Below are 12,213 nucleotides of genomic sequence, written 5' to 3' on the forward strand. Positions count from 1 at the left end.
GCTATAAAACAAATGAGCATTGTCCCATTTTGACAATTTGAAAACGCCTGATCACATGTAAAGTGTATGCGCTGTCTAGTGTGTACTTCAGTGATACTGTTCCCTGAGGAAGATTTTTTTCAGAAAAGTACCTACTGGTATAGCAAGCCACATAGACCTGGATCCAGCTCTGATCTACTCTGTGGCTGTGTGAGTCTGAGCAAGTTACTTACTTTTTCTGTGCTTCAGTTTCCTCATATGTTATCTGGGGATGTAATGGTACCTACGTAATAAACTACTATGAGGAGTAAATAAACAAATGCATGTAAAGCTCCTGGCATTTGGTGTTCCAGAATAAGTGGTGGTCTCTACTATTCTTTTTTTAAATCAGTTTGGTACATGATGAGTGGTAAAGGTACTTGGTACGAGGTGGATCTTGCAGTTGGACAGATTATACCCTGTTCAGCAGGGTAGCTGTGCCTCTGTGTGTACAAGAAATCTGCTTCCCTTGTGTTAGCCATGGAGGTTTTCTTTGGAGTAGGAGAATCTGCTGGGCAAGACAGATGCCTGTGGCAGAATGAAGCGAGGAGAAGGGTTGTTTGGCTTATACAAATTCCTGTTTTACCTTCCCTTAAAACCTCAGTCTCATTTCCAAAAACATTTTGGGAGAAACCTCTTGGTGAGAGAGTTGCTCTGTCACGAAAGGTAACTTGAGAGCAGTTTCCTGTCCACCTTTCTTGCCAGCTCTCTAGTCTCAAGATCCTGCTTTGTACCCAGAGGAGTCTTTGAACATCAGCTGTCTTGAACAATCTCTAGTCTTATCACTTATTTTAATGTTCCTTGCACAGGTCACTCTTGGATGTGGTGCTCTGGGCAATCTCACCCCAGAATGCTTCCCTTCCTTTATTTAACCTCTGACCTGTGAAAACAAGAGTTAATCAAGAGTTCTAAGGTAGCAAAGAGGAAGGGGAAGTGTTTGGTTACAAATTAAATATGAACAAGTCATAAGTCATAAATCCCCAGTAGTGCTACCAGTTGTGTCTCAAGTTGCATATGGTACAGGGTGTTTGGGTTATAAATTCAAGTTCAGGGCTCTCTGATTGCTTGGGGGTAGGTGGTTTAGTTTTCTTTTGGCCAAAAACTCTTTGCCTTCTAAAACATTACTTTTATTGGACCAGCTACATTTATATTCTACCTTCTCTCTATGTGCCCGTCTCTCCTTTTTCCTTTCTTTACCTCTCTGCTTGCTTGTGTTGATTGGTGTGCTGTCCTGTGAATTGAGACAGAACTGCTTTCCTGAAAGAAGTTAAGCATATGGAAAAAGTTGCCAAGGAAAGGCATTGAAGCATAGAGCGTAAATGGTTTTAAGAGACAGCCAGACACTTTTATAGAGAGATTTGTGATTGAATGACGTAACAGAGATCTGCAGAGATCTGGGGTGGAAATGAACTTAAATGAGTGCTATTCGTGGAAAACTGATGCCCTGTCTAATCTAGCATTTCCTTAATTGTCACCATAAGCATACATTTAAAGCTTTATGCTTTAAATTTTAAAAAAGGCAACAGTCTGTTTAAGAATCTATGACACAGGCCATTGTTTTTTTAGATAAGTTCTTAAAAATACACCTCTAAGGTAGCAGAGGCATTGGGTTTTGACACGCAGCACTGGAAACTTAAAATATCTCTTTTGCCATGCTTGATTAAAACATTTTAAATTGAGCTATTTATATTTGTGTTTCCGAATATAACATGTACGCTAATTCCTAAAGCAATAAAGAGCTGACACATGACTAGTGTCCCTGGAGCTGGCAAAGTAAGAAAATATGCTGAACTGTTGGGAGGCAGCCAAAGTTGGATTGCTCAGAACGCATCGAGCTGAGGGACCTTTGGAGGCAAGCTTTCATTTTATCAGGGCATTACAGTAAGAACTGCAAGGTAAGGATTTTAAATCCTAATCTCAGGATTGACTATTGTGCTTGATCAGGTTGTACAACTGTTACTGTGTTGTATGGAGTGAGTAGGATAGAAATCACATTGGACTAGTTTTGTGTCTGAGCTGTGCTTTTAGTAACTGTGCTGTCCTAGGTAAGTTACTTCACTTCTCTGAGACTCAGTTTTCTCATCTGTAAAATGGAATGATAGTTCATCTCATAGAGTTGTTTTAAAGAATAATAGTTCAAAGCACCTATTGCTTGATAAATTTCCCACTTTTCTCCATTAGCTTCCACTTCCTAGCTCTGAAATGAGAATAATATCAAATGGTGTCTCAGTGGGATAATTAATTTTGTTGTTTACTTCTGAAAGTAGGACAGGACTTCTTGTGTAGCCATTTCTTCCTTTTGTTGTGTTTTTCATTTTCAGTAGAGACAATGTGTTTCTCTTTTAGTCTGTGAAAGCTTCTGTAAGGTGGGCCATGGTTAGACCCTCACTAACCCATTATATTATATTACAGTAGTAATTTAAACCATAAAATAAGATGCTCTGAATGGGGAAAAAACTTGCAGGTGTGTGAATACAGGAGGTGGGCTGCATCATAAACTCTCTTAGGAAAATGATGAAAGGCCTATGTGCTCATCCTCTCTGGGCTCAATGGAAAATATCTGAGAATTACACTGAATTGTCAGTGCAGGTGTCATTACTCCACAGATCTTCTGTTACCAACACTTCACTGGTGATAACAGAAAAGTGCCTCCTTGCTTTCCTCCTGAGCAATCTCCCTCAATCATAGTAATACTGTCATAGAAAAGAAGACGACACATCCGCTGTCTAAAAGCAACAATTATTGAATACCCATCAAGAGGGAAAAGAGCCTTGTTTCCAAACTCAAATCCAAGTGTATGTTTGGGTAGATTTATGTAAGCACAGATGTTTTACGGGAGCTTGTTGGTTTTTTTCCTAATGCAAATTAATATTTCTGCTCATTCAGTGCATACAACATATTTTCCTGCATAGATGTAATAGGTATCACAATGGGATATTAATTATGGACACAAGTCAGAGATTCTTGAGCTTAACCAGATGCCATAATAAATTTACAATTTGAGATCAGCAACTGTGAGCAAAGCAGAATGCTCAGATTGAGTGAGACTTGCTCTGATCTCCCAAAGGGGATTGTTCGTTTTTTCTTATTTAGGTTCCTCCAACTTTTAATCTTAATGGCAAAAGAGTACAATTTCATCAAGAAAAACCATTGTTTATTCTGTTCCAGGCTCAATGGTGGGTGCATATGTTTCCCCCTAACAACAGCCATGTGAGTGTAGATAGTATATCCCCATTTCACACGTGGGGGAGAAGAAACACAGTTCAGGCCACAGCTAGTGACAGAACAGTGGGTCTCCTGACTTTGCAGTCTGTGTAAAGTTGATCAGCGAAGTGTCATTTCCTGTGGGAAGACTTTCCAGAACCTCTCCTCTGTTCCCTCTGTGAACCTCTGTCATAGCACTGACCCAGCGCTGCCGACAGTATTTGCCAATGTGTCTGCTTCCTTCTTGAGACAGTGAGCTCTCCAAATGCTGGGTCCTGGGTCTCATTCCCCATGCACCTTGCAGAGTGCCAGGCATATATTGGATGCGGCTTAATAAATATGGAGGAATATGTGATTTCATGTATGATTGACTGCAACATTTGAAAAGTGAATGATCTGGAAATGTGTGATGTTTGGACTGTAAACGTCACCTCAATTTTAAATTCCAGAGTATGTTCATTGAAGTTTAGTGTGGTTAGCTCAGGAGGTTGTGGTATGTTTTTCTCATAGGGAGGAATGTGTGCACCTTGGTGCTAAGGCTGTAGTTTTGAGAACTGTAGACTAGCACACAAGGATGGTTTTTGTTGGGCTTAAAGATGGGAATGCTTGTTGGCTGAGTGTAATGAGAGAGAAGATGAGTCTTATAGAAGGCAGTGTGGTTGGAGACTAGGGTCTTCCCACTTTCCATCTCCGATTGGGAGGGAAAGGGGAGGGCATGAGAGGTGTAGGAGTAGGAGAAAGGGAAGCTCATGTTAGAGCTATTCTCTTCAGTAAGTTTGGAGAGAAGAAAATCTTCTGAAGAGCAGGAGAGATGGATTAGAGATGGGAGAAAAAGTAAGTTTAGGGCAGACTCTGTGGGAACATGGGGCCTGATACACTAACGGATTAGAGGATTCTTGAGCAGTTTTAGAGGTTCACCTGTGCTTGAAAAATTAAGTTGCCAAACTACAATAATGAGCTTGGTTTTTGACATTTTCCCATATTACATCTTCCCATAGTACTTGAAGTAGAAACAAAAAAAGTAGATAGCAGGGTTTACTTGCATTGAAGGGATGGACAAGGAGCAAGAAATCTTAAGTTTGTGGGTACTTCTTGATCTGCTTAGAATATTTATTTGCTCACTCTATTTTAAATTATTTGTCACTCCAGCAGTCCATTGATAGGAGTTGTTTTTGGTTCTGGATCATTTTTCTAACCAAAATACTGCCTCCTAAACTTGGAGCCCCACCTCCTAATAAGAGTTGGTTGACTGTTTCTCTGTGGCTCTAGTGGTAATGGCCTTAGTAGAAACTATAGGGATGAGTTACATCTGTCAAGGGAAGTTCTGACTTAGTGGATGTCTAACATGTGCCAGGCACACACTAGAGATGAAACAGTCAATATACAGTCATGATCCTTGCTCTCATGGAGTTGATACTAGTCAAGAACTGAGGTGAGTCTTCATATAGGGTAAGCCCAGGACGGCCTCATATGCTGGGACTAAAATGCATTTATTTAAGTGGGACCAAAATTTTATAGTAAAAATGGGGGGGTTATTTAGAATTTTTATCTAGAAAAAATGCAACAAACTTTGAAAATCAATTCATTTTGACAAAATCTAGCCTTTATTCCAACAACACATTAATTCTTAGAATAATGAGTCAAGTGAGTTTTTTGTCGGTGGTGGTATGATTTTTCAGACATAATAACACTTCATGTTTGACTTTCATAGCATAATCATAAAAGGAGTCATTTTTCCAAAAGTTTTTGAGGACGTCATCAATTTCCCCAAGGCCTCTCTTAACCCTTTGATATTGAATTCATTTTCTTTTGATGTGCCACCATCCTTGTTTTTCTTGATTTTTCTCTTCGTCTCTTGCTACCTGGTCTAATGCTGCCAGGTCTTTATATATCAGTCACTTTTCCTTAGCTCTGAGCGGTTGTCCAGCATCTCTAACAAGGGCTTCATGAAATCCTGCATCGTTGCAAAGGTTGAACTTTTATTTGCATTTTTTAAAATAAATTTATTTATTATTTATATTTTTGGCTGTGTGGGGTCTTTGTTACGGTGCACGGGCTTCTCATTGTCGTGGCTTTTCTTGTGCAGCACAGGCTCTAGGCACACAGGCTTCAGTAGTTGTGGCACACGGGCTCAGTAGTTGTGGCTCGTGGGCTGTAGAGTGCAGCTCAGTAGTTGGGGCGCACAGGCTTAGTTGCTCCACGGCATGTGGGATCTTCCCGGGCCAGGGCTCGAATCTGTGTCCTGACCTGCATTGGCAGGAGGATTCTTAACCACTGCGCCACCAGGGAAGTCCTTTATTTGCATTTTATTGTAGACATTTGACCAACGAGACACTGACAGAGGAGTAGGTATAGATGCTAGTCAAACTGGAAGGGCTAAGTGGGGACTTACTGGTTTAAGCGGTCATATCATTTGTGTCTTCCTCTTATAACAGGTTGTAATTTCCTGTCTGCTCTGGTGACTGCGGGGCCTGATGAATTAATTCCTATACAGAGTCCTGGAGGAACCTCTGAAGCAGACACCAGGAATGTTAGGCAGAGAGGGACAGGAAGAGTATTCCAGGCCCGGGGTTGGGTGTCTCTGTATACATCAGTTACATTAGTTAGATGGTGTGTATCTTTTTGTAGAAGAGGAAACTGAGTCTTTGAGAGATTGCTTCCCTGAGGTGTCACAACTACTAAGTATCAGAACTGAGATTCATACAAGGTTATTCGACTCAAGTCTGTGTTCTCCCGATGTCCCATGCTGCTCTGCTTGTTTAAATTTGGGGGTTGGGGGTTGGTAATATGCCAAGTAGCCTTAGCCAAGGGATGCTTTGTCATCCAATGAATCGGCAAAATCTGCTGGCAGGAAGTAGGAAAAGAAGGGATACCTCTCTTAGAGTACCTGCAATGAAGTTTTAAGGGCTTCTTAGGCAGTGGAAATCACAAAGAAAAGTTGAAAGACTGTATTGCATGTCACTCTTCTTAGCTTTAAACTCATCATTCCAAACATGAGTAGATGCACATCTGTGGCAAGCCCTCAGGGAGGTACTATTTCATTATATCTTCTAATATAATGGTGCCTGAGTGTTTAAATGTTAAACTTTTTGTTATAAAATACTTTTTCATTTCACTTTCATACTACAGCCAGGGCATTTTGTTGATCTTTTTCAAATTATGTGTATAACTAGATCATATATGTGTGTGTGTGTGTGTATATATATATATATATATATATTTTTTTTTTTTTTTTTTTTTTTTTGGCTTTGTTGGGTCTTCATTGCTGTGCGCGGGCTTTCTCTAGTTGTGGCAAGCGGGGGCTACTCTTCCTTGCGGACTTCTCATTGTGGTGGCTTCTCTTGTTGTGGAGCACAGGCTCTAGGCGCGTGGGCTTCAGTAGTTGTGGCTCACGGGCTCTAGAGTGCAGGCCCAGTAGTTGTGGCGCATGGGCTTAGTTGCTCCTTGGCATGTGGGATCTTCCCAGACCAGGGACCGAACCTGTGTCCCCTCCATTGGCAGGCGGATTCTCAACCACTGCGCCACGAGGGAAGCCCATAACTAGATCATATTATCGAAGTTTTTCTTTTTAGGGTAGCAAAGTGGACAGTGGTTCTGGTAAGGCTGAGATGACCCACTGGGCTATGGTGAGGGGGAGATAATCACTTTCTGCCTGGCTCTAAATACTCATCTTCAGAATGTTGCTTCTCTTTAACTGGCCCTTTGGTTCCCCACCGATTCCAGAATAAAAGGGAGGCCCGTGCATTTGGCATATGAGAGCCCCTCCAGAGCCTGGCCCTTCTGCCCCTGCCTCATCTTTGTCCTCCTGCAGCCTGCACACCCTACTCTCTGGCTATTCCAACTGCACAAGTGGTTTGTGCCTACAAGCCCTTGCTCATGAGTTTTCCCTGCCTCTAATGCTCTTTATCCCCACCCATTCCAACCTTCTTCCCTTAGGCAGAGAACAGCCTCTTTCAAGACTTAGCTGAAGCCCAACCTTCTCTCTGTGATGCGTATTGACTCCCACTCACAGTTGCAACCAGCTCTTCTCTCCATTGCATGCCCCTCCCTATAGCCATGGTTTTAAATTTTTTATTTTAGTTTCCCAACTCATGTCATTATTCTGTATACTCTAGTTGGTCTACTGTTTATTTATTTATTTGGCTGCACTGAGCCTTAGTTGTGGCACATGGGATCTTCTTTGCGGCATGCGAGTTTTTTTTTTTTTTTTTTTGCAGCATGCGGGATCTTTGTTGTGGCATGTGGGATCTAGTTCCCTGACCAGGGATCGGACCCAGGCCCCCTGCACTGGGAGTGCAGAGTCTTAACCACCAGGGAAGTTCCTACTTATGGTAGTTTTTATGGAAGAAGAGACTCTTTAGATTCTCTCCTCCCCATTTTATTTTTAATTTTGAAACAATAACAAACATATAGAAAAGTGTGAGTATAATACAAATGCCCCATTTGGGAGATGTTGCCAAAATAATACCCAGTAACCCTCGAATACTTTAGTATGTGTTATAAAAGATTCTTTTTTTACATAGCTACATTACAATCATCAAAATCAGAAAATTAGTATTAATTTTGATGCAGTACTACCATGTAATACTTGGACCTCCCATTTGTGTGTATGTGTGTAAGTGTGAGTGTATATAAAGGATATAGTTAAGGATCGCATGTTGCATTTTGTTGTCATGTCTCTTTAGTCTTCTTATTCTGAAATAACTCCTCAGTGTTTCCTAGACTTCTATGAACTTGACACTTAGGCTATTAATTTGTAAAAGCTTCTTCAGTTTGGGTTTATCTGATGTTTCCGTAGGAATTAAGTTCTACTCTGTGGCAGGAATGTAATAGTATTCTGCGTTCTTTTCATTGCATTCTTCCAGGTGGTACACTATTTCAATTTGTCCCACTACTTGATTGAGGACATATCTCCTAGGATTCTCCATTCTTTTTCCCTTTTTAATTAAAAGGTATACTAGGAATATCCTCATCCTATCCTTACCAAACTTTTAATTTGCTTATTATTCCAGCATAGACTCATGATTTCCTATTTTAGTTATTATTAAATGATCTCTTTCTATCCTTATTTGTTTTGATGCTCAAATTGTCACAGATACGGTCAGTAGGAACCCATCCATACTAGCTTCTGTGTCCCATTGGTATGCCCTAAGCATATGTTGAGCACTGCCTTTTTTCTAGCACAAGGTATTTCCCAGCCCTGGCCCTGGAATCAGGCATTTCTTCCAGGAGCCCTGGTTCCTTCTAGTGGAGAATGGTACTTAGAAGCCAGGATTTGGGCATTAAGTGTGCTTATTATAATTGGGATGTCTATGCCAGGCCCTTCAGTGGCTAGAGCTAGAGAATATATGTATCTGTATGTGTATCTGTAATATCTGTAATAATGTACATACATACATTTGTATTTCTTTTATCTCTCTCCATGATTTCACATAGTTACGTCTAATTCCAGTTCAGTGTGGTAGGGTTCATTCTTATTTTCTCCCTATTCATATTAGTAACTCTCTTCTCTAATAGTAATAAGCTTGGTTTTCATTATATATTTACTTACTTGATCAGTCTTGATCTATTACCCTGTGTGTAACCAGTCTCCCTCTTTTGTAGCCCCCCTCCTCTGTGGCTGCCGTCCTCACCCCATTTGAACTCAGACTGTAGGCAAGGCAGTCACTGCTGTCTCCTACTGCCATAGACATCCTTCTCAACTGCTTGAACTCTGCCTGGCCATCCTTCATGGAAGCCCTCCTGTCCACTTAGGCTCTGGCATCCCACACTGGACTGCCTTCCAGATGCTCTTTTTTAATCCTCTTGGGTTCTAATACTACTCTAGTCAACTTGTTTCTACTGACATAGATGCTTTCGTTACCCAGTGCCAGGCCTTTCCCCTACTTATACACCCTTCTTACCCCTTTTGAGTTCTGACACTCCAAGCCAGGCTACCTCCTGTGTAGACACCCTCCTTATCCTCCTGGAGCCCTGACTTTCCCTTACCAGGGAACCCTCCTCACCCCACTTGGGCTCCAAAACTCTGTGCCAGTTTGTTCCATCTGGGGGATATCGTCCTCTCCATGCTTGTGCTGTGACGTCCTGCTCACGACTACTCTTCTCGCAGGTGGTCACCTTTCTCAACTTGGTCCGCTTCTGCCACCATTGCACCCCATCTCTCTGTCTCTCTCTCTCTCTGTCTCTGTCTGTCTGTCTCTCTCTCTCTCTCTCTCACACACACACACACACACACACGCACACACCCCTCTACCTTGCTTGGGCTCATTTAATGGCTTTGAACTGAACTATTAGCAAGTGAAGTGGGAGAGCTTTTTAAAATTTGTAATGGTTTTCTATTTTAGTACTTAAGACACTGGAGTGGAATCCCATCATATACACACTATTCCAGGTCACTCGTACATGTGTGGGAATGATTATACTGAAAGTCCATTCAGTGGAGTGAGATTAGAAAAGTGAGTCATCTATCTATCCTCTGTTGGACTCAGTTCCTAAGTTCACCTGGAGGGTAAGCAGCTCACCAAGCTGACAGATTTGAACAGAGGCAGTTTTCATTCAATAGGTCCCCCATACTTGGGCCATCTGCTTTGTTTCTATACAAACCAAGTCTGCTGTACATTGGAGTCATCTTAAGGGAATTTTACAGGTGATTTTGACTGTGAGCCATTTGACTCTATGTGCAATCTCTGGGACCTGCCCCTGCACTTCACACAAAGGCTTGTGATAGCCCACGCTAGTGAGGTCATGTGTGTAGCAATACTTGAGTGCTGCCTGAGCTCTTCTCAAGTTTAAGAATTTATATTGCCTCACACAAAACAAAAGCCTCTTCATTTGACTGTCAGGTCAGGGAGTAAGGACAGACCCTGGGACAAAGTTACCTGACCTATGATTTGGCAAGAGAAGCTTGGATCAAGGCCGGTGCCTGGGAAGCAGACTTTTCCCATTTTGGCTTTTTCCCATCAAGGCTCTGCTGATTGGGTCATGATAATGCTCATTTTGGTTTAATAATTTGATCCAAAAGCCTACGCTAAAGAAAACACTTGGGGAAGAGTTCCAACCCCCCACCTAAACTATTACTCCTTGTTGTATATGTCTTTTTCCCACGTAGGACTGTGGCCTTCTTGAGTGCAGGGACCCTTTGTGATTGGGATTTTGGGCCCCAGCCTTGGACTGAGCCCACCACATGTTGATGCTTTGCATTGCAAACTCGAGCAGTTGCATTAAGGTAGCAAGTGGAGCAGGCGCCGTCCTTTAGCCGTCCCGGGAGGAGCAGTGTAATGGAGTGTTTGTTTCCTGTCTCTGGATTGGGAAGTAGTGTTTACTCCATGCTGACAGACAAGTACAAAATGGAGTGGAGGGTCTCCATATCCTCACCTGCACCCTCGCAGGCAGCGTGAAGCTGTTGTGTCCGCACTAATGAAGCAGTACAGGAAACGCCACTGGATAAAGTTCAGCTGTGAACCCTGGCCTCCCAACAGGGGAAAAGAGGGATCCTTTGAAGAAGACAGCTGGGTTTTGGTTTCAAGACCTTAACACTCCCATCACTAGATATTCATCTGTCAGTGCACAGGGGACAACATGTGGGGAACAGTTGTGTCCAGTCAGGCTGAAGGAAGAAAGAGATGGCTGATTTCCAGGGTAACTACAAAACCGCCCATGGCTGAGGGCTCTGCTTAGCGTAGCCAAAAAGAATCGATTTGGTGAGGTCGAGGCTGAGTGTGAGAACCTGGGCACAGTCTGCTGTTGGCTGGGTGGCCGTACCATGTCAACCTCCTGCATCCTCACAGCCCGGCAGGACGCGGAGGTGTGAGGTTCTGGGCCCAAACTATGTTGGTCAGTTGAACCTAGTGGCCAAAACTGCTTCCTATATACCACAGTCCTAAGTTATCAGAGAAGCCAGCCTGTCCCAAGTCACTTGATCAGGACTTCCTAAAATAACTTCAGCTTTTCTCTCATTTACTTGAAGCCATGGTTTCCTTACAAGAAAATATTTTCTCTTCTTGCTTCCCCTCGACCCCTTCCTGCTGGATTTAACTAGTGGTATTTTTTTCTTTCAGGGAAAAAAAAAAGATATTTGTAATCCTTGGTTGAATTTGTTTGCTACCAGTCCTCTAATCTGGGCAGGAGTTTTCTTCTGAGGGGATTTATTGTTCCTTCTATAATGGCTTTTAACTCAGCCGAGGTTTATTTAACAGAATAGGAAGGGAGAAACTTATCTCCTCCCTAATCCCTCTTGAATGTTTACATTACTTTGCCAGAGTAAATGCTGTGTAAAGTGGCAGCAGTCATTTGCTCTGTAATAATCAATATGCAGCTGCCAGAGCTGATTGAAACATATTAACATAAGTGATAATACTGTCATAGAAGTGAAAAGTTAAGTTGCTTATCAGTATATTGTGATAAGCTACTTAAATTTTACAGTAGCATGTGCTGGCTTCGGACAGACGTTAATGACAGAGAACTGTGCGCTTTATCTGTCCTCTCTATTGCCTCTCACTTCATTTATTACCCTCAACGGTACAGCTGGTAATCTGTCCAGGGCGCTGATTTCCCTCTGCTTGGCAGGATGGAGTCAGTGCTCCACTCTATCAGTAACGGATACTGTTAGCACAGCAGGGCAGATGTGAGCAGGTCGGCAGGCGCTTGGGATGACGCTCTTCCCACATGAGTATTTGATATTGCTTTGGAAAAGTTTCTTATGGAGAACAAAGCCATTTAAATTTTAAGTGAAAAAACTTCTTGGGAGTAGGGGTATGTTTCAACAATAATTCTATAGCAACAATGCGCCTTCGTTGTTAGTCTTTGGTTTTGTTTGTTCTATCAACACTGAGCACTGAGGGTCTGCTAGGCTCCATGCTTGGTCCTAGGAAGACAAAGTAAAGAAAGATGTGATCCTTCCTCTTCGTCATGCTCAGTCTGCTGGGAAGACAGACACGCCATTGAGGGCCACATGGTGTGTGGACTGTTCTAACAGGAGTTTGCACGTGACAG

The 12,213-nt window shown here is 42.3% G+C and overlaps 1 protein-coding gene across 5 annotated transcripts in view; it reads left to right on the top strand.

The window, feature by feature from the left end:
• Nucleotides 1-12,213, top strand: part of DENND1A (DENN domain containing 1A) — a 493,467-nt gene that overhangs the window by 198,951 nt on the left and 282,303 nt on the right. The gene's annotated exons all lie outside the window — the stretch shown is intronic.

The sequence above is a fragment of the Delphinus delphis genome, chromosome 6, assembly GCF_949987515.2.
Source record: "Delphinus delphis chromosome 6, mDelDel1.2, whole genome shotgun sequence".
Taxonomy (NCBI): domain Eukaryota; kingdom Metazoa; phylum Chordata; class Mammalia; order Artiodactyla; family Delphinidae; genus Delphinus; species Delphinus delphis.